Genomic DNA, 20,788 nt, shown 5'->3' on the forward strand with positions numbered 1-20,788 from the left:
CCAATTAATTCAATAAAAAGGGGGAAAAAGGAAAATAAAGTGGCTCTGTTTCTATTACTATTTGCAAGCCTGTTGCTCCTAAGCTACAAGCCTATAGAGCAGTGGTTCTCAACCTTGGCTGCACATTAGAATCACCTGGGAATCTTTTTAAAATCCTGATTTCTGGGCCTCATCCTCTGGAAATTCTGTGTCTTTGTTAGGGGGTGAGGCCACAACATTAGTAACAAAGAAACAGAATTTCCGGAGGATGAGGCCCAGAAATCAGGATTTTAAACAAAGATTCCCAGGTGATTCTAATGTGCAGCCAAGGTTGAGAACCACTGCTGTAGAGGGTGTTACTGTACAAAACAACCCGAGATTAAATCAAGCACAAGAGAAAAGGATGCAATCAAGAGATTGTAGCTATTGGTTTGGAACCTGCTCATGTTGCTTCTTTCTGTGTTGTCCTACTGGATATCTCTGTACCCACTGGGTCCACTCTACCTCTCTTTGCCTTGCTGTCTGCCCTGGAGGATGTCTGTGGAGCAGTCTTGCCCTCTGGCTTCTAGATGGGTGTGGTGAGAAGAAACCCTACAGGAGATAAGAGGATGGAGGACTGTGAGGACAGGGAATTTATCTCAGGCAGCCTCCCTGTGGGGTCACCTTGGGCTACCTGTGGTCCCCTATTAAAGGTCACTGCTCCTCTCTGAGCAGGCTTCTCTGCAGGATTATCTTCCAGTTTCTTTTTTCTTTTTTTTCCAGTTTCTTTTAATAGCTTCCTCCCCCAGGGCTCAGACTGCAATGCATTGAGGGAGGTACATGGGCTGCAAAAATGTAAGGTGGCATGCTCTCTCACTTGCACAACCCTGAGGGTGAATGCCTCCTCAAGGTTTGCATCATAGCTGTCTCCCTCATTTCACCCTCATCTCACCCTGCCCTGCTCCCCCTGCATCCTCTGAGGCCTATGGTAGTGCTGCTGCTAGCCCTAGGTTATTACTACCCCTTATGTTTCCCTCTACACTCTGCCCTCAGCTTTGTAAGTAGCCCTTTTATTAATCCCTACTAGATTTCTTCCCATTTGAGTGTGCCATGAAGTTCCTCTTGGGACCCTGACTGCTATGATTGTGTGCATCTTCCTATAGCACTAAGTATTTTTTATATTATTATTATTATTTGTTAATCCTCACCTGAGGATATTTTTTCCATCAATTTTTAGAGTGAGTGGAAGAAAGGGGGAGAGACAGAGAGAAAATCAATGTGAGAGAGACACATCAGTTGGTTGCCTCCTTCCCGCACCCCAGCCAGGCCCGGGGATTGAACCTGCATCCCTGGTACATGCCCTTGACTGTTACCCTTCAGTCCGAGGGCCTAACCACTGAGAAAATCAGCTAGGGCTTTTATATGATTACTAGAGAGCATGAAAATTTGTGCAAGAGTAGGCCTTCCTTCTCCCGGCTGCTGGCACTGGCTTCCCTCTGGCACCCGGCACCCGGGCTTCCCTCCTCCGGCCGCCCGCAGGCACCCGGGACCCGGGCTGCTTCCCCCTGGCCCCGGCTTGGTCAGGAAGGATGTCCAGAAGACACCTGGTCTAATTAGCATATTACCCTTTTAGTATTATAGATTATTTAAAAAAATATTTTTTATTGATTTTAGAGAGGGGAAGGGAGAGGGAGAGATAGAAACATCAATGATGAGAGAGAAACACTGATTGGCTGCCTCCTGTATGGCCCCCACTGGGGATGGAGCCCGCAAGCCGGGCAGGTGCCCAGACTGGGAATTGAACCATTACCTCCTGGTTCATAGGTCAACACTCAAATACTGAGCTATGCTGGCTGGACTTTATATTATTTTTAATGGTGCATTTCCTACATTTTTAGTTGTGGTTTCTCCTTTATAAAATACTATCATATAAAAAGTCTTATTCCTTCTTATTAGAGTTATTTGGTTTCCTGATGTTTATTATTATAAATAACTAGAGGCCCGGCGCACGAAATTTGTGCCCAGGTAGGGTCCCTAGGCCTGGCCTGTGATCAGGGCCGATCTTCCCAGGCTGCTGGCAGCTGGCCCCACCCCCTGCCACTGCCAGTTGTCCTCTCTGTGTGGGGTAACCAGTGGGGTGATCAGGGCCCAGTGCTGCCCGCATCCACCACCACCCACCCCTGATGTTCCCCATCGGGTGATCAGAGACTGCCAGCTGTGGGGAGGGACCAAGAGGTTGGCCGGCAAGCCCTGATTGGGTGATTGGGGCCTGTAGGCTGGGGGCAGCTCCTGTGTTGAGTGTCTGCCCTATGGTGGTCAGTGCATGCCATAGCCCACTGATCATTCCACCATCTGGTCGACTTGCATATTATGCTTTTATATATATATATATATATATATATATATATATATATATATATATATATAGACTAGAGGCTTAATATTTTATATTAATCTTCTCATTCTTTTATATTTTTGTATTTCATGTTTAACTACTTGAGCTGTTGGAATTTTTTTGAATAGTCAGTTGTCCTACCTTTAAATCTCTTTTATCATATAGTAAATATTTACTCATTATTATAGTTGTTTCTGGACTGCCAATTATGCTTCACTGAGCTGTTTATTCTTGTGACAGAACTATGTTTTCATTATTGTAGCTTTGAAAATTAGATAGGACATGCTCTTCTCCCCTTCACACCCCATTAACTTTCTTTTGAAAAAAATTTCTTGACTATTCAGCTACAATCATTCTTCCAAATGATATTTAGACTTATTTTGTAAACTTTCACTGAAAACTCAAAAATTTTTATTGGAATTACTTTATACCTTTAAATATATTTAAAGAGAAAGGATATTTTTATATTATATGACTAGTGGCCCAGTGCACAAAATTCATGCACATTAAAAGAGAATTAATTAGAGGAAATATTTTAATATTGCTATTTGCCCTTTCTCTATAATAGAAGTGTCAGAGATGAAAGAAAATTAGTAAAATGTATATGAAAATCTCCCTCCAGTCAGAGTCTGGGGCGCGCTGCAGGACCCAGAGTCAAGTCCCCACCCACCTATGTGTGCCTCAAAATTGCACAAGACCCAGACCTGGCTGGCCCCACCTCTGTCAAGCCCTGCAGGGCGGGGGGGGGGGCACAGCCTCAGGTCCCCCAGCCCACCACCAGGTCCTCTGGCCCCGGCGTGAGGACACGAGGGCATGAGGGTATGAGGGTGTGATGACCATTTGCATATTAGTTCTTTATTATGTAGGATTTTAACTAGGTATATCGGTATCCCTTCATTGATTCAACTTTTTTTTTAAAAAAACATCAAGACTTCTGCCCTAGCCGGTTTGGCTCAGTGGATAGAACATTGGCCTGCAGACCAAAGGGTCCTGGGTTCAATTCCAGTCAGGGGCACATACCTTGGTTGCAGGTTCCTCCCTGGTCCGGGCCCTGGTCAGGGCTCATGCAGGAGGCAACCAATTGATGTATTTCTCTCACATCAATGTTTCTCTCTGTCTTTCCCTCTCTCTTCCACTCTCCCTAAAAATCAGTGGAAAAATATCTTGGGGTAAGGATTAACAAAAACAAACAAACAAACAAAAAACATCAAGACTTCGTTAATATCACAATTTTATCATTTTCTCCATATATATTTATGATTTAATGTAGCTCTCATTTTAAGTTGACTTAGATGTGTTTTTATGTTGTTTTTTTACTTGAAAAATTTACTTGTTTAGATTATGGTAAAATCTGTAACTATAAAATTTATCACTTAAAACCATTTTAAGTGTATAATTCAGCAGCATTAAGTACATTCACATTGTTGTGCAACTATCACCACCATCCATCTCCAGAGCACTCTCATCTCACAATACTGAAACTCCCAATTAACCAATAACTCCCCATTCTCCCCTCTCCTCAGCCCTTGGCAACCAGCATTCTACTGTATATCTCAGTGAATTTGACTACTTACTCCAAGTACTTCATGATATATCTCTCCAAGTTTCTGCTTTCAATAATTTTGAGTATATACCCAGAAGTGGAATTGTTAGATTATATAATGACTAGAGGCCCAGTGCACAAAATTTGTGCAAGACTAGGCCTTCCTTACCCCAGCTGCCAGCATTGGCTTCCCTCTGGCACCCCGGACCTGGGTTTCCCTCACAGCCCCAGCTTTGTCCGGAAGGTCGTCCAGAAGGATGTCCAGTCTAATTAGCATATTATGCTTTTATTATTATAGATTCCATTTTTAATTTTTTGAGGAATCCTCATACTGTTTTGTTTTTGTTTTTAAAGAAAATTGAATTTATTTAAGGAAAGGGAGTCGGGGATGGGATATCCAAAGGGAAGGGCTGCACAGCACCCAGTCAAGGGTATATCGGGTTGATGATGGCAGCCTCCAGGAGCTGCATTTCATCCTTATATGCAGTCACTGGCGAGAAACTTGTCCTCAGTGGGTCTGGGGGCTGAGCTGGTGAGCTTGGAATGTGGACAAAATGCAGGTGTGTGATCAGGTGCCTTCAGGAGAGTTTCCGTTCCTTGTATGGTCTGACTCCCGGTGTCCAGCAAGTCTTTCCTGGTCTTTTGTTCTCCTGTGTTGGGAAGCTTAAGCTGGCCGTTAAGGATTGGATTACTCCACAGGCCTAACACTCCCCACACCCCTGTCTCAGGCCCCTGCATTCTTTTTTAAAATATGTTTTTATTGGTTTTCTGCCGCCATTTTTTAACCTCCATACTGTTTTTCATAAGGTCTGCACCATTTGACATTCCCACCATCATTGCACTAAAGTTCCAATTTCTCCACATCCTTGCCAACACTTGTTATTTTCTGTTTGAAAGTAGCCATCCTAATGGGTGTGAGGTGGCATCACATTGTAGTTTTGATTTGCATTTCTCTAGTGAACTAAAGGTGTTGAGCATCTTTTCATGTATTTATTGGCCACTTGTATATCTTCTTTGGAAAAATGTCTACTCAAGTCTTGTGCTCATTTTTGAATCAGGTTTTTCATTTGTTGTTGTTGTTACTGCTGTTAAGTTTTAGTGGTTCTTTATATTTTCAAGAGATTAACCCCTTATCAGATATGTAATTTACAAAATTTTGTCATGTTCTGTGAGTTCTCTTTTATTTTGTTGATAATTAAAGTGTCCCCTAATGCACAAAAGTTTTTTTCATTTCCAGGAAGTCCAATTTGTCTATTTTTTCAGTTGTTTGTGTCTTTGACGTCATATTTAAGAATTCATTAACAAATGCAATGTCCTGAAGAATTGCCCCATGTGCCCATGTTTTCTTCTAGAATTTTATAGTTTTAGCGCTTACATTAAGGCCTTTGATCCATTTTTAGTTAATTTTTGTTTATGGTGTTAGGTAAGAGTCCAGCATCATTCTTTTGTTCATTCATGTAGATATCCAGTTCTCCCAGTACCATTCGTTGAAAAGGCTGTCCTTTCCCCATTCAGTGGTCTTAGCACCTTGTTAAAAATTATTCGACCATATTTGCAAGGGTGTGTTTCTGGGCCCTCTATTCTATTCCTTTGGTCTATATGTCTGTCTTTATACCAGTGTCACACTGCTCTGATTACCACAGCTTTGGAATAACTTTTTAAATAAGGAATGTGATTCCTCTAACTTTGTTCTTCTTTCTCAAGATTGTTTTAGCTATTCAGGGTCCCTTGAGATTCCATATGAATTTTAGGATGGATTTTTCTAATTTCTCTAAAACCATTATTGGGATTTTGAAAGGGATTGGATTGAATCTGTAGATTACTGTGGGTAATGATGACACCTTAACAATATTGTCTTCCAATCTAATAAGGTCATTCCATTATAATGTGTTTTTATATTAAGAATGTACACTAGAAATTATCAAACAGCTTTTTGGCATTGAGATCATTTTAAAGGGATAATTACATTAATAGATATATTAATATTCAACTACCCCTACATTCCCTGGATAATGCCAACTTGGTCATGGGCTACTATTCTTTTGTCATGTTGCTGGATTTGATTTGCTAGGATATTTAAGATTTTGTTTTTCTATTCATCGAAAGGTTGGTAATTGCTCCCTTTTTTACTTTGGGAAGTTTTGCTATCACATTTGTGCTAGCTTTGAAAATGTATTAGGAAACTTCCTACATATTTCTCTAATGGTGATCTTTTTTATAGCATGGGGAATATCTGCACTCATTATTATTTAATAGCAGGTATGAACTTCACACAGGTTCAGAGATACAGATACGTAACTGTCTTTATTTCTCCATAACAGAATCTTAGTTCAGAACAGCCCATTTCTGCTAATGAAAGAAAACACACATTTTGCCACTTTTGTACTGAAACATGTCAATCCAGGAAATAAATAAATTCCGCATTCTCCCCTCTCCTTTCTCTTCCCCGTGGTGATCTGAATTTCAGGAGGTTTACTTGTCTTTCTAGCCTGAGGAGAGTTGTTCGGCGCTTGTGCCACCTCCTGTCTCTGAGTGCTGTTGCCGTGTGTGTGCCCAGCCCAGTTCTAGAGTCAGATTGGCAAAGGGCCCGTGAACACTGCAGATCCTTGTCCTGATGACAGAATTCCAGTTTTGTCAACCTGCCTGCTCACTACTTCTCTTGACCCCTATGGCTTGGATGCTTTCCCTCAACTGCCCAGGGTTTTGGGAGCAAGTAGGCTTCCATTCACCCAAACAACCCACTCAACCATTTGATTCACCACCCTGTTCCTACAAGGCCTGCAGGGTCACGGAAAGCCAGTGTATGGGCCTTGCTGCTCTGGGACGCCTTTAAACTAGCGAGGGTTTCTCTCCCTCTGCCCTCGGTTTCAACCAGGAGAGAGCTGGGTACTGAGCACTCTTAGAGACTCTTTGTTTGGTATCTCTCAATATCACCTTCAAATCTCCTTTCTTTATGCCCGCATTCATTTTGGGATGAGAAAACTGTGCTTCTGTGATCATAAACTATATTCTCTTTTGTTTAATTAATGGCCATTGATTTGTAACGACAAGTTTTTTTAAATACAAAACAAAATATTTTTCCCCTCAAAAATATGGCTCTTAAAGACCAATGTTTTTGGCATTCAGGTGCTGTCTTTTCAATAAGGTAAAATGTGCTTTGAAACTCAAGGCTGAGCAAGAACTTTCTGCTCCACTGTCCTTCCTGTAGGCATAAAGCGATGAGTGCCTTTGAGTTAAGGATGGGTGATGAGCTGCTGGTGAAGTAGGAGGAACCAGGAGCTACTTTTTAATATATATCTATATATCTATTGATTTCAGAGAAGAAGAGAGAGATAGAACATTAATGATGAGAGAGAATCATTAATCGGCTGCCTCCTGCACTCCCCACACTGGGGATCAAGCCCACAACCCAGGCATGTTCCCTTAACCAGAATCGAACCCAGGACCCTGAAAGTCTGCAGGCTGATGCTCTATCCACTGAGCTAAACCAGCTAGGGCCCAGGAGCTACTTTTCATGAAAAAAATTAATGTTAAATAAAATATTCTGCTGTTTTATAAATTATTTTCTCATAAAACCATCTGGGTCTAGTACATGCCCAGAAGGTAATTATTATTTGATAACATTTGCAAAATTTTCATTGTTATTTGTCTCTTTGTATTTTTTTTTATAAATTTAAATACCTTATATATTCTGAAAAGCTATCCATTTTATCAGTGCATTCAAGTTGGTTAGCATAGTCTTATATATGGTACTCATACTTTTAAAAAATACCTTTTTATCTACAATTATATCCCTTTCCTTACATTATTGGTCATTTTTCTCTTTGACCCACATCTGTCAAGGTTTAGTTCCAGAAAATAATGTCCTTCTAACTGGGGTAAGCACAAAGGAAACTATGTCAGTGTGGAAAAAAACTTACAGAATTGTGGGGAAGACTGAAGAAATAGACAAGGTTGAACTCTCAGAGACAGCTTTGAGAGGCACATGCAGACACTCAGGGAGTCCTTACTACAGATTCACTTACCCCCGACCCCCCCCCCACCCCCATCCCACCTTTTAGCTCTTTGTAAAAATCATCTCAATGATGTTTCACAAAACACCACAAGGTAGGGTAAAAGCAAAAACAAAGACCATGACCACATACAGACCGAAGGACCAGGACCTGACATCATTCTCCAAGAGCAAGGTAACCACAGGTCAAAGCAGAGTTGGGATGAGCCACTAGGGTTTTTTTAAACTTTATTTTTATTGTTGACACTATTACAGGTGTCCCCTCCTCCCTCCTTTGCCTCCACCTAATCCTCACCCACTCCTTCCCTTTGGCCATCACCACACTGTTGTCTGTGTCTATGGGTTATGCATATATGATCTTTTGGCTAATCCCTTCACCCTTTTTCACTGTTTCTCCTCCCCCTCCTCCCCTCTGACAGTTGTCAGTCTATTCCATGTATCCATGCGGCTGTTTCTATTTTATTCATCAGTTTATTTTGTTCATTAGACTCCGTATTTAAGTGAGATCATATGGTATTTTTCTTTCTCTGACTGGCTTATTTCACCTAGCATAATAATCAATGAACCACTAGTTCTTGGTGGTCATTGCAAATACCTAAGACCCTCTTCCAAGAAACTTGAATTGTTCACATCTGTGGGTCAGTCGGGTGTCCTGAGGAATCTGGGCCTGGAGTCAGAGTGGGACACAGTTGGTTTTGAGGGAATGCCTGACCTACACCGTGTCTCAGGGTTATTTTGAATGGTTTGAGGGGCTGGTGCTCATCTGAAAGACATTGGAGAGGCAGCTGGAGTAAACTACTGAGAAACTTGGACTCCAGTCTCTTCCTGTAGTTTTCCTTTCCTTTCTGTTGGCTTGTTAGTCTTTTCCTGATCTTATTTGTAAGAGCTCTTTATGAATTTTGTATGTGGAGGCGTTATTGGCTATATGCAATACACTATTCTGTACCAGTATGTGGGGTCTCTTAATGAAAAAATATTTTTTTCTTTTAAATATAGTTAACTCTATCAATCTTTTGTCATAAAGCTTGTGTCTTTTCTATCATATTTCCTCCCCTAGCTTGTTTTTGGTCAAAAAGACACTTTCCTGTATTTTCCTCTATTTCTATTTTAATGTTTTATTTTTTCCCCATTGGTTTTTAGAGGGAGTAGAAGGAAGGGAGGGAGGGACAAAGAGAGAGGGAGAGAGAGAAAGAGAGAGATGTGAAAGAGCCACAGTGACTGGTCGTTTCCCACATGCACCCCGATGAGGGTGAGGGGTAGCTGGTGTAGATCCTGCAACCCAGGTACATGTCCTTGACCAGGAATTGAACCTGAGACCCTTCGGTATGTGGGCTGATGCTCTGACCACGCAACAACACTGGCCAGGGCTGTTTTATTATTTTTTTAAATTCACCTGAAATTTGTTCTATGCAAAGTATGGTGTCATAATCTAATTTAATTCACTTGCCCCAGCACTATTGATTGGATAGCCTGTCCTTTCTCCATTGACCTCAGACGTCACTTCTGTCATGTAGTAAGTTTGTAATAAGCAAACGAGATTTCTGAGGGCCTGCAATGGGAACCTGCATAGAGGGCACCCTTCCAGATTCTCTGATTCTGCGCCTTCAGTTGACTTGCGGTATTACACAACTCCGTAATTGTAGGTAACTAAAAGCAATGTAGAATAAGTCTTGTCTGCAGACAAGTGAATAAATTCTGCTGGTGGAAGTTCAGTGACTTCCCCCTCCTACTGTGGAAGAAACCAGCTTTGTCGCCATTTGCATGTTCCTTTCAATATTCCTCGTCTATCAGCCTGGCCATTCTTTGGGTTACTCTTTGAACTGGTTTGTATGTAAAAGCTTACCAGTCCCCTCATTATTAATGACTTAGATAAAATTTTTAACATGTATTCACTTTATGTCTGTATGAAAGTGATGATTTTACCCTTACTAGTATTTAACATTATGCTTTAATAGTTACATATCAAGGACATATAGCTTTAAACAAACCCAAAGGAAAATGACTATTAGGTGATAATTATTCACTTATATAAGTTTTCCCATGTGAGCAGTCATAATAGGATCCAATTCACAAATACTCAGGCTTTTTTCAGGAGCACAGTCCTGAGTACAGAGCACACGTACGTACGACCGTGCTTTGGCTGGCCGGGGGGAAAAGCAGACAGAATACATATTCTGATATGTTTCATCAGCCTCACAGGGAACTTTTCCAACATTGTGATGATGGTGTAATCAACACTGAGCATCTGGAAGGAAGGCGCCTGACTCAGAGGAAAAGACGTGAGCTTTTCAGAAGCTCCCATTCATCCATTCATCCCTCAACACGTACTTACTGAGCACCTGCAAAGTGCAGCACTCGATGCTAAAATGCAGCAGGGAAATAAAGACGCGGTGTCCTTGGTCCACTTGAAACTAATGTCCTATTTCCACAGGTGGAACCGACCCCATGGGCCCTGCACAGAGGGGTGTGCTAGGGTGGGCTACTATGAAATGATACACGATAAGAGATGTGATATGCTCACTAGATATGAACAGGTCAGAAAGCAAGTCGTAATGCTGCCTCTTATCTTAGCCAGGTTGGGGACAAGGGAGGAGCCCAGCCTGGAGGAGGGTGAGGAGCCCCACTTCTCCCCACTGCGGGCAGGGGCACATTGTCAGTGCTGGCAGAGAGGGCCTGGCACCTTCCCGGACACCCCAGACTCTTGGGTTGGTCGTCTGTGAGGGCTCCAGCGGGTGTGGTGACTAGCTGTCTGCAGAGGCGAACCTCCCTGAAGGGGCCCCTGGGGGGAGCCACGGTGTCACTTATTTATAGTTCAAGGTCTGTGGGATCTACTAATTTAGTAGACAATTTGATGACTAAAGGAAGATAGTCTCATTACCAAGTAGCATTGGCCTGGGGAGCCCAAGCCCCTTAAAGGACAGTTTACCTAAGGACTTTCTGTCACTACAAAAACACAGTAGCTGCTCTCAAGGTATTTAACCATCTACTTGAGAAGACAAGACTTGCGTAGGTAGGAAGTCAAAGTATGACATGTCAGCTAATGGGTTATGGATAGGTCCAGAGGATCATTACGGAAAGCTTGAAGGAGGAAATGGGCATGAGGTGGGCCTTGGAGAGGTCAGCTTTGGAAGCAGGGTAAAGGAGGGCATTCCAGGGCAGGGGCGAGGGGAGGCCCTGGGACAGAGTGGGGATTGTGCCAGAAGACTCTCAGGCAGTGCAGTGAGGGGGTCTGACTGTGGGAAATGCTATTCTCAAGCATGAGACTAGGAGTGGAGGTGGCTCCCACAGTGGCACTCTCCCTGAGAAGGGGCAGTCAGTTACCCCCTTGTGACCAGTGGTCCTTCTTTGGCCAACCAGCATAGGAAATCGCCCTAAAGCCCCTCATTTCAGAGGCCTCTCCCTCTCACATCCTATCAAAAAATACCCAGACTGTACCTGCAATGGGCTGGGCCCAGGGCAGCCTTTCAGGAAGGCCCCATCCCTCCCACCAGCTGCTTCCCTCTCCCACAGGATCAACCCGGGAAGTCCCTGGTGGCCTGAAGGGGACCCTGAAAGTGGGACAGGGTTTGTTAGAGGGAAGGTGCTGCCTAGGCCCAGCTGATAAAGACAGAGATACCAAGCCCCAGTCCTTATGAGAGGGGCAGAAATAGACAGCTGTAATTGTAAGAAATATTAATCATGCTCTATTAACTGTGATTGTTTTGTTCTGATTAAAGAAGGCAGGGAGTTGCATGTGGGACTGGGAGCTCACCTGGAAATTTGTCCCATCTTTTCCATCCGGGAGCTGCCTATTGTCATGAAAAGATTAACAACCTTGCTGCAGAAACCAGAGCCACCAGCCCACAGCCTTTGAAGACCCCCAGCCTTTGCAAATCTCCAGCCCACATTAACTGTAAATTGCCCATTTGGCATACCCTTTTGCCTGCTTCCCCATGTAATATTTGTCCTTCTACCCAATAGAAGCAGCTGGTTTATGGTGGGGGCAGAGCAGATTTTTGTGGATGACCTGCTGCTCTCCCATATCTGCTCATGTATGATTCAACCCTGTCTCTGCTTAATTGGCTCAGGTAGTGACAGGCAGCCCGGATCCATTGATTGTCTGATTACACTTAGACTTGGAGAAGATGAATCAAGAGCACACGGAGGGAAAGAACAGAGCCTAGAGTCTCTGGCTTAGGTGCAGCCCACCATTCACTAGCTGTGTGCCTTGGGCAAGTCTGTTCCACTCTCTGTGCCTCAGTGTCCTCATCCAAAACATGGGGATATAATTCCCTACTTCATGAAGTATTCATGAGGATAAAAAGGGAGAACACATATAAAGAACATAGAAGAGCAGATAGCAAAGACAAAAGAAGCAAGTTACTATCAATCAATCAATCCAGTGAGTTTTAAATATTTACTAACAGAATCATTCCTAAAGCAGCTCCACAGACTACAGGTTGAAGCCACTGCTCCAAACCCCTTGACCTGAGAGTGGAATTCCTTCTGCCGTGGCCCTAACCTGGCACCATGGGTCCAAACATTTGCTGATAGGTCTCTGTGGTTCCCTAGATGGCCCAGGAGGGGACGGGCCATCCCATCCCTGGGAGCTGGCCTTATGCTGGGCAGAAAACTGCCTCTGGCCGCTGGATCCATCTTCCCTCTAGAACCATGGAGGTTGAGGCTCCCCAGCCTTTCCACCCACATCGCCTGGGGTTGCTTTGAAAAATAATTACACCCATATATGCCTCCATCTAGAATAAGACAGTCTGTCTGAGTTCCCAAGAGGATCCACCTTGATCTTAGCAGGTCCTTTCCTTACTAACATAGCCCCCTGCCCAGGTAGGCATCTTGGGCAAGACCCAGGAGAAGAGGGAGGTGAGAGGCCCAGAAAGACATCCTCATTTTTCCTCTTAGGTCTCAAAAGCCTCCCCTGTGAAGAGCAAGAACCTGGCCTTGTTCCAGGCCTGCTTTTCCTTCCTTGGCTGATGTTCGAAAGTGCTCTGAAACACGGCCAGGTGTCTGGCAGCTCCCAGTGCGCAATTGGTGTCTGTCGGTGGTTTCAGGCCTCCACTGGGCAGCGCTAGGCAATCAGCCCTCAAACTAAACACTGCTCAGGGGGATTGATTGGTGCAAGGACCTGTTGGCGAGGTGCTTTGTAGGCCCAGCCAGTAGCAATGAGCCAGGAGCAGGTATGAGGTGCGTAGGGCAGCTGATCTAAGGAGACACCGCAGGGACACAACCAGATGTCACAGCTCGGGCTCAGGCAGGCTGGAGGATTTGATGAAGGAGTTCTAGTCCCCCTCAAGGGAAATGGATGAGCTCAGAGTAAGCAGCCTCAGAGGCTCATTGCAAATACCTCCTCCAAGTGAAGTCTTCCTCATTTCTGGTCTCATTTCCCTCCAGTGTCCCTACTGCTCACAGGTCTATCTTATTATAGATTCTATCACAGGCTGCCTGATTTCACTGTTGGTTAAGTAAATACCCATCTTTCCCATTAAACTGTGGAGGCAAGCATGTTGTTGTATTTATCCTGGAGGAAATCCCTGGAGTTTCGGGTACTTTGCACATGGTGGGCCCAGTGGATGTTTAAATTGAATTGGCAGCTATTCCAATCACCTTTCCCAGAGGGACCAGTTAATGTTGTCTCCAGACCCAGTTTAGACCATTTACTGTTTTCTAATTGCACGCTGTAGCGACAAGGGGCGATTCACCCTCACAGGGACACAGCGCCTGGCCCGGAGAGGACTCCAGAGAATGTCTGTCAATGGAATGAATGAAGGGCCAGGGTGAGGCAAGGACATACGTGTCAAAGAGGCAGGATCCAAACAGTCCCATGGCCATTGTCGTTTGGGTGAATTCTGAATCAGAGGTAGAGCTTGTTCAACAAAGGGATGTCTGTGTCCACGGGCCTTTGGGTGAAGCTGGGAAGGTAGTGGCCCAGGACATTCCAGTGAGGGGGTCAGAAGACAGGCTTTGGGTTCAGGGAGATTTGGTTGGGAGATCTGAGGTTTGGCTAACCATGGACTCCAAGGTTCAGCTGTAAAATGAGGATAATGGTCACAGCATAGAGTCACGGGGAGAATGAAATGACATAGTGCTTGTTACATGCCTTCACACTGCTTGACACATACATAATCATGCTCAGTCACTGGAAGCTGTCATTGTCATCAAGAAGAAACTTGACACAGGACTACATATACCTTTACAAATTAGTGTCCTTATATTTTTTTCAGGTAAATAATTCTAAAAGAGGAATTTCTAGATTATATGGAAGTTCTCGTCTTAATTTTTAAAGGAAATATTATTTCAGGATCAACTCCCCACGAAGCCAGTTTTCCTCCCTGTGGAATATTCTCTTGCCTTCTGTCCAGCTCTTGGAGCTGCTGTAAGCTGCGTGACAAAGCCAGAGGAGGCATCCCACGCTGCCCCTGACATTTTCTGATCCAGCCCGAGACCCACATGCTGTTCCCACCCTGACTCCACTTGGTCACTTGTGCTCAGCGCTCCAGCAATCCCACCCCGTGTTAGTGCACCAGCCCCTGGGCCAGCCGTGGGCAAACTACGGCCCGCGGGCCGGATCCTGCCCATTTGAAATGAATAAAACTAAAAAAAAAAAAAAAAAAAAAAGACCGTACCCTTTGACATAATGATGTTTACTTTGAATTTATATTAGTTCACACAAACACTCCATCCATGCTTTTGTTCCGGCCCTCTGGTCCAGTTTAAGAACCCACTGTGGCCCTCGAGTCAGAAAGTTTGCCCACCCCTGCCCTGGGCCCTTCTAAGCCTCAGTGCCTTTGCACATGGGATGCCCTTCTCCAGTTTCTCTCTCAAAGCTTTCGCTGATCATCACTCCTACCTGACAACCAGAGCCTCTGTCTTGATTGTACTAGTGCGATTTTAACTTACAGAGGTGGCCAGGTGATGACACAAAGAGGTCAATGCCATTGAGAGGAGAATGTATTACTTATAGTTTCCAAGTTGAAGGAGCACACCCCACCCGGGAAAGTACCAGAGTCTCTGGGGAGGCAGAAGGAATGAGGAGCATGCGTGTCCCGGAGCCGTTACTGTGTTTTCCACGGTAGGGGAGGGGTGAGGCAGGTTAAACAGCTGAAGAAGTGTAGGATGGAGTCATCTGCATAATGTCAGCAGGCTCTGGATTATAGGGGTGACCTCTAGTTTTCTGGTACCCGGCCCTGGAGTGATTAAGGCAGGGAGATACTGGCTGGTGGGTGGGAGTTAGACAAAGGAGATGGTTAGGGTACAGACTCGAGATTGGCTGGTTTGTATATGAAAAGTGTGTTGTTCCAAGGTAACCTGTTCACTGTCTCTAGGCATCAGTTATCCCTGGGAAGAGCAGTTTGTCCCCAGCCACAAGGCCCTCACGATATCAAACCAAGATAAAATGCATAAAATAAAACAAAATACAGGATTAATATACCCTCCTCTTCACCTTAAAAATGCTTCAGTGGCTGAACTCAGCACACTGTTGGCAATCTTGTTGTGGTTGCTTGTTCTGATGCTAATCTTCCTTGCTCAGCGGTGAGTTCTTCAAGAACAGGTATTCATCTTTGTACCTCGGGCATCTGGCAAGTGCCTGCCACCGATCTGTGTTTAATTCAGTGATTCTCAGGCCTGACTGATCATTAGAATCTCATGGGAAGCATTTAAAAAATACTGCTGTCTAGGCCTGACCCGCAGAGATTCTGACTTAATTCATCTGGAGCGCATGAATTTCCACCGACTCCCTGAATCTCCCGGGAGAAATTTTCCAAAAGGAAGCCAAGGTTGTCGTCCCAGATGTGGTCATTAAAAACACAGCAGGAAACCCACATCCTGAAAGCCAGGAACTTGCCCTGGGCTGGGTTGCCTGTTATAGGAGCATCGCCTGCCCGTTCTGGTAGAACGTTACCGGCTGAGCCTCAGCAGGCCTGCGGGCCCTGGGCTCTAACCAGGGTTGTTCTGCGATCTTCTGAGCCTCCAGGCCACACTCGTTGGAGAAGGTTCCCAGCCCCCTCTCTCTCCTGCTGGTGTCCATGTGCCTTTTTCTCTTCACAGTCAAATGCTGTTCGTCTCCCCCGGACTCAGGTCTCAGCAGCTTCCCTGTCTGCCCTTCTGCATGTTCTCTGTGTGCCTCTCTATGCCTCTTCCGCAATGTCTCACAGTGTATCTTGAAAGGCGGGAGAAACGGTAGGAGAATCATCTCTGTGGTTTCTGCTCTTTTCCTTAGAATCTGTGGAAGGAGGAATGCCCCAAACCCACCCAATCTTCTTTTCCTGCTCTCTCCCCCCTACACATTAGCTCCTCCCTGGAACTTCCTAGAACTTTCTCCAACTGTCTCCCCAACGACCAACGGCTGCAGCCTCCGCTCCTGCCACTCCGGGAGCCTCCCCAACACTCTCACCCCTCAACACTGCCGGATCCTGACTGCCTTAGAGGCGCGCACTGTGGGGCATCCTCGAGGGAACTTGATCCCACCTTTTCCGGCCCAGAAACCTGCCAGGATTTCTGATCTCCCTGCAGTCACCGCCCAGCAGCTCCCACGCTGCTCTGGGTAAGTGCCCCATCAGCACGAGGCAGGACTTTCCATACCTAGAGACAGAATGAGCACACCTCAGGGAGGGACTGTGGCCTGGGGAACTTGAGGGAGTTAGTGTTTAGGGCATATTTGTGGTTTCTTCACTCTGATGATTTGAGGCTATTTTTGGTTTCTTCACTCTGCTGATTTGAGGCTACTTGTGGCGTTTCTGCAAGTTTGTCTCCGAGCATCTCTGTTTCCCAGAAAGGGCACTTTGGCACGTTTCTCGCTGCTAGAGCTCTGGACTGGGACCGGCATTACTGATTTCAGTTCACACAACCTTACTTCCAACAGACGTAGGGCGTTCCCATCCTTTGTGGGGTCCTGACTTGCCTTTCCACGGGAAGAAGAATCCCTACCTCCTGCCATCCTTAGACAGGTAGGGAGAACTGGAGATTGGGTCTGTTCACGAAAGGAGGGGGTACATCACAGCTCTGTAGGCTCTAAGTTCAATCCTCACCTCCATGACGACAGAAAAATACTCAGCCTTCTGAGAACAGTAGCAAATGAACCTGAAACATGCCACTGGGGGCTTCCGTCCTGTGGATGAAGGGATTTGGTTTTCTGTTTGTTTGTTTTATTTTGAGCATTTAAAATATATTTTAATGAGAACACTTTCTCACCATCTTTACATAAAAATGATTTGCACTTTTTAATCTGAAACAGCTCTGGTATTAGGACTTAATTCTCCCTGGTCCATGGGGCGTAGATGCCGCCACTCTACTGACTCCCCAGTGTTCATGAGGCCCTTGGGAGCCATGTCCTCCTCCGCGGGAAGTCCTGGTGGCAACCTCCAGGGCTTGATTCTCATCAAATGTTTAGTCACTTTCAGTTTCGCACTCACCGAAGGGATGTTCTTGTGACCTTGAGGAGTATGTGCTTTTTCTAATCCAAGCATCATTATCACATATTCCCCCCAATGTGGATCCCACCATAGTTTGCATGATCTTTGGGTGAAGGCTGAAACACTTTATCTGGAATTCTGGAGGAATCCAATCTATACACACGAGAGCCTCTCCATCTTTAGTCACAGTAGGTGTCTGCCTGGGGACCTCTGAACTGTTGAGTGCAAAATTCTGGCCATGATTTGGTGACTGGCCTCTGCAGAGGCAGGAGTTGCTCAAGGTTATTAAGCCTGAACTTCCTGCCGACAAGGAAGCTGAGCCTGAAGGGATTTGTTAATACAATTTGAGGCTGAAGAAATGGGCTTATTAGTCAATGGCTGGGTGCTGAGACCAACAAGCTGAGGCTCCGAGAAAGGAGAATTTGTGTCCCTGGAAAGAAGTGGCCCAGGTCCCCAACTTCTTGCCAGAGTCTGCAGAACCCTTGGATTAAAGGAGTGGTTGAGGCAGGGGCAGTGCTGGGCTTGTCCCATAGACACTCTCCTTGTTTCCTCACTCTTAGGGGATGTACCTGCTCACACATAGGGCCCTGGAGCTCTCTCTGCCCTGATCCTACACCCTACCCCTGTCACCACCACCAACTCTTGCATCTTCTATTTGTTAAGTTAAAAGATCTACAATTCAACATGCAATAGAAGGAAAGTAGGATTTTAAAAAATAACAACAAAATAAATTACATTTTGATACTTTTACATTCCGAGACAATTTTCAACTTGGTTATCTGATATCAGTGGTGCTACAATTAGTAGTCGATAACACAAAATGGCCCAGATGCATTTTGGGAGACTTTGGGGATTCTTTCCTGTTCTTTATTTTTATTTTTTCAATTACAGCTGACATCCAATATTGTATTAGTTTCAGGTGCACAGCACAGTGGTTAGACAATCCTATACTTTCCAAAGTGATCCCCTGATATTTCCAGTACCCACCTGGCACCATAAAAAGTTATTACAATATTATTGACTATATTCCCTATGCTATGCTTTAGATCCCTGTAACTATTTTGTAACTGCCAATTTGTACTTTTTAATCCTTTCATCTTCTTCACCCATTCTTTCAAGCTCCCTCCCACCTGGCAACTATCAGTGTGTTCTCTGTATCTTTGACTTTGTTTCTATTTTGTTTGTTCATTTAGTTTTTTAGATTCTACATGTAAGTGACATCTTATGGTATTTGTCTTTCTCTGTCTTACTTATTTCACTTTGCATAATACTCTAAAGGTCCATCTATGCTGACACAAATGACAAGATTTCATTCTTTTTTAAATAACTTTATGTCGTTTCATGTTTTTATTGATTTCAGAGAGAGGAAGGGAGAGGAAGAGATAGAAACACCAATGATGAGAGAGAATCATTGTTTGGCTGTCTCCTGCACACTCCCTTCTGGGGACTGAGCCTGCATGCTGGGCATGTGGCCTGACCCGGAAATGAACTTCATTTTCTGACGTTTTGTCCTATTCTTTCACTTGGGACATGTTTCTTTGTCTCCTCACTTTGGTTGACTTCCTGTGTTTGTTTCTATCTTCTATGTCTCCCACTCTTGACAGGGTGTCTTATGTAGTAGGTGCCCTTTAGCACCCAGTGGCACAGGACCCTGGTCACCTGAGTTACTGGTGTCCCTTGCATGGGTTATGTGTGCCCTCCTATTATAGTTGAGCCTTGATTGCTGTTGGCATTTCAGCGGGTGGAATTGACCCTCATGCTGACTGGCTGTGGAGACTGGTCATGACATTAGGGGACAAGCTGTTGTGGGACCCAATGGAGTGGGATTCACTGTAGAAGGGCTCTGGTGTCTGCTGGGTCCTCACTTTGAGTGTGTCATTTGTGGAGCTAATTGGGTGGTGCTCTAATGTGGTCTGAAGCTGGTTACCAAGTTTGGTTCTGGGACCTCTTGGAGGGGCTCTGGTGCAGGCCTAGGTCAGCTTCTGCCTATATCCAGGCCAGGGCCACCTGGTAGAAGCTACAAAGTGGTCTGCAGTTGGTAGCTGCCTGTGGTTGGCTTCTTTCCTGTTCTTTAAATATGAAGGACAACAAAAGGTCAGAATATTCTTTTTACAACATGTTATCTGTAAACTAGAGGCCCAGTGCACGAATTGGTGCACCAGTGGGGTCCCTCAGCCTGGCCTGTGGGATCAGGCCAAAATCGACTCTCTGATATCCCCTGAGGTGTCCTGGATTGTGAGATGGCACAGGCCAGGCCGAGGGACCGCACTGGTGCATGACTGGGGACAGGGAGGGATGCAGGAGGTTGGCCAGCCAGGGAGGGATGGCAGGAGGGCTCCAGGGTGTGTCTGCCCTGTCTTGCTCAGTTCTGATCGGCTGGACCCCAGCAGCAAGCTAACCTACCAGTTGGAGCATCTGCCCCCTGGTGGTCAGTGCACGTCATAGAGAGAGGTTGAGCCTTAGCATATCATTAGCATATTACACTTTGGTTGGTTGAACAGATGAACAGACGACTGGACACTTAACATTTTAGGCTTTTATTATATAGGATGTGTGTGCTTGTTCATTTATTTATTAAGCATGTACTATGTTCAAAGTATTGTGGGGAATGCAGAAATAATTGGGGCCCTCACAGGACTAATTATGTACACAGAAATCTAGAACAGAAGGTATATATTGATGAATGCTATTGAGGGAGAGACAAACACTTCCCCTAAAGCTTAATAGAGGTGGAGGTGTGACCTTTAGGAAGTTTATATCGACTGCCTCCCTCCTTTATTTCCTTCTTTCTTTGTTTTATTATTATTATTTTTAATTCTCAACTATGAATATGTTTTTACTGATTTTGGAGAGAGAGGGAGGAATTAGAGAGAGAGCGAGAGAGAGAAACATTGATTAGTTGCTTCCCATACATGCCTTAACCAGGGATAAAACCCACTACTTTTTGGTGTATTGGATGATGCTCCAATCAACTGAGCCACCTGGCCAGGGCTCCTTCTTCTTTAAATGATAGCTGAACACCTGCTGTCTCCCAGGCACTGTGCTAGGTTCCAGACACACCAATTCACAGGATACACATGGCCCTTCCCCCATAAAAGTTACACAAGTAAATGGCAAATAAAAAAATGGCCTGATACCTACTATCCTGGTGGAACGATTGCAGATACTGTGTGTGGATATGAGAGGATATCCAAGAAGGTTCTCTGAATAAAGTGATGTTTAAGTAACACCTAAAGTAAAATTAGCCAGATGGTGTGGAGAGCGGCTACAGTGTTTGGACAGCTTCAAGCCTCGGACTAATGAGAGGGCACAGTCCTCTCATTGCCACATGCAAGTCCCAGCTTGGAGGGCAGAGCCCTCCCAGCATAATTACAGCCAACAGCTGTAGTTGTAAGCTTGAACCTATGGTCCAAACATGTGGCCCCACGTGCCTGAGTGATGTGGGCTTGATTGAGTTCAGGTGCATGTAGTTGAGA

General features: G+C 44.9%; 1 pseudogene; it reads right to left on the bottom strand.

Moving 5' to 3' along the window:
- Positions 1-17,120: 17,120 nt before the first annotated feature.
- LOC132234480 (large ribosomal subunit protein uL30m-like) lies at positions 17,121-17,552 on the bottom strand (annotated as a pseudogene).
- Between the last annotated feature and the right edge of the window lie 3,236 nt (positions 17,553-20,788).

The sequence above is a fragment of the Myotis daubentonii genome, chromosome 5 (genome assembly GCF_963259705.1).
Source record: "Myotis daubentonii chromosome 5, mMyoDau2.1, whole genome shotgun sequence".
NCBI classification, from domain to species: domain Eukaryota; kingdom Metazoa; phylum Chordata; class Mammalia; order Chiroptera; family Vespertilionidae; genus Myotis; species Myotis daubentonii.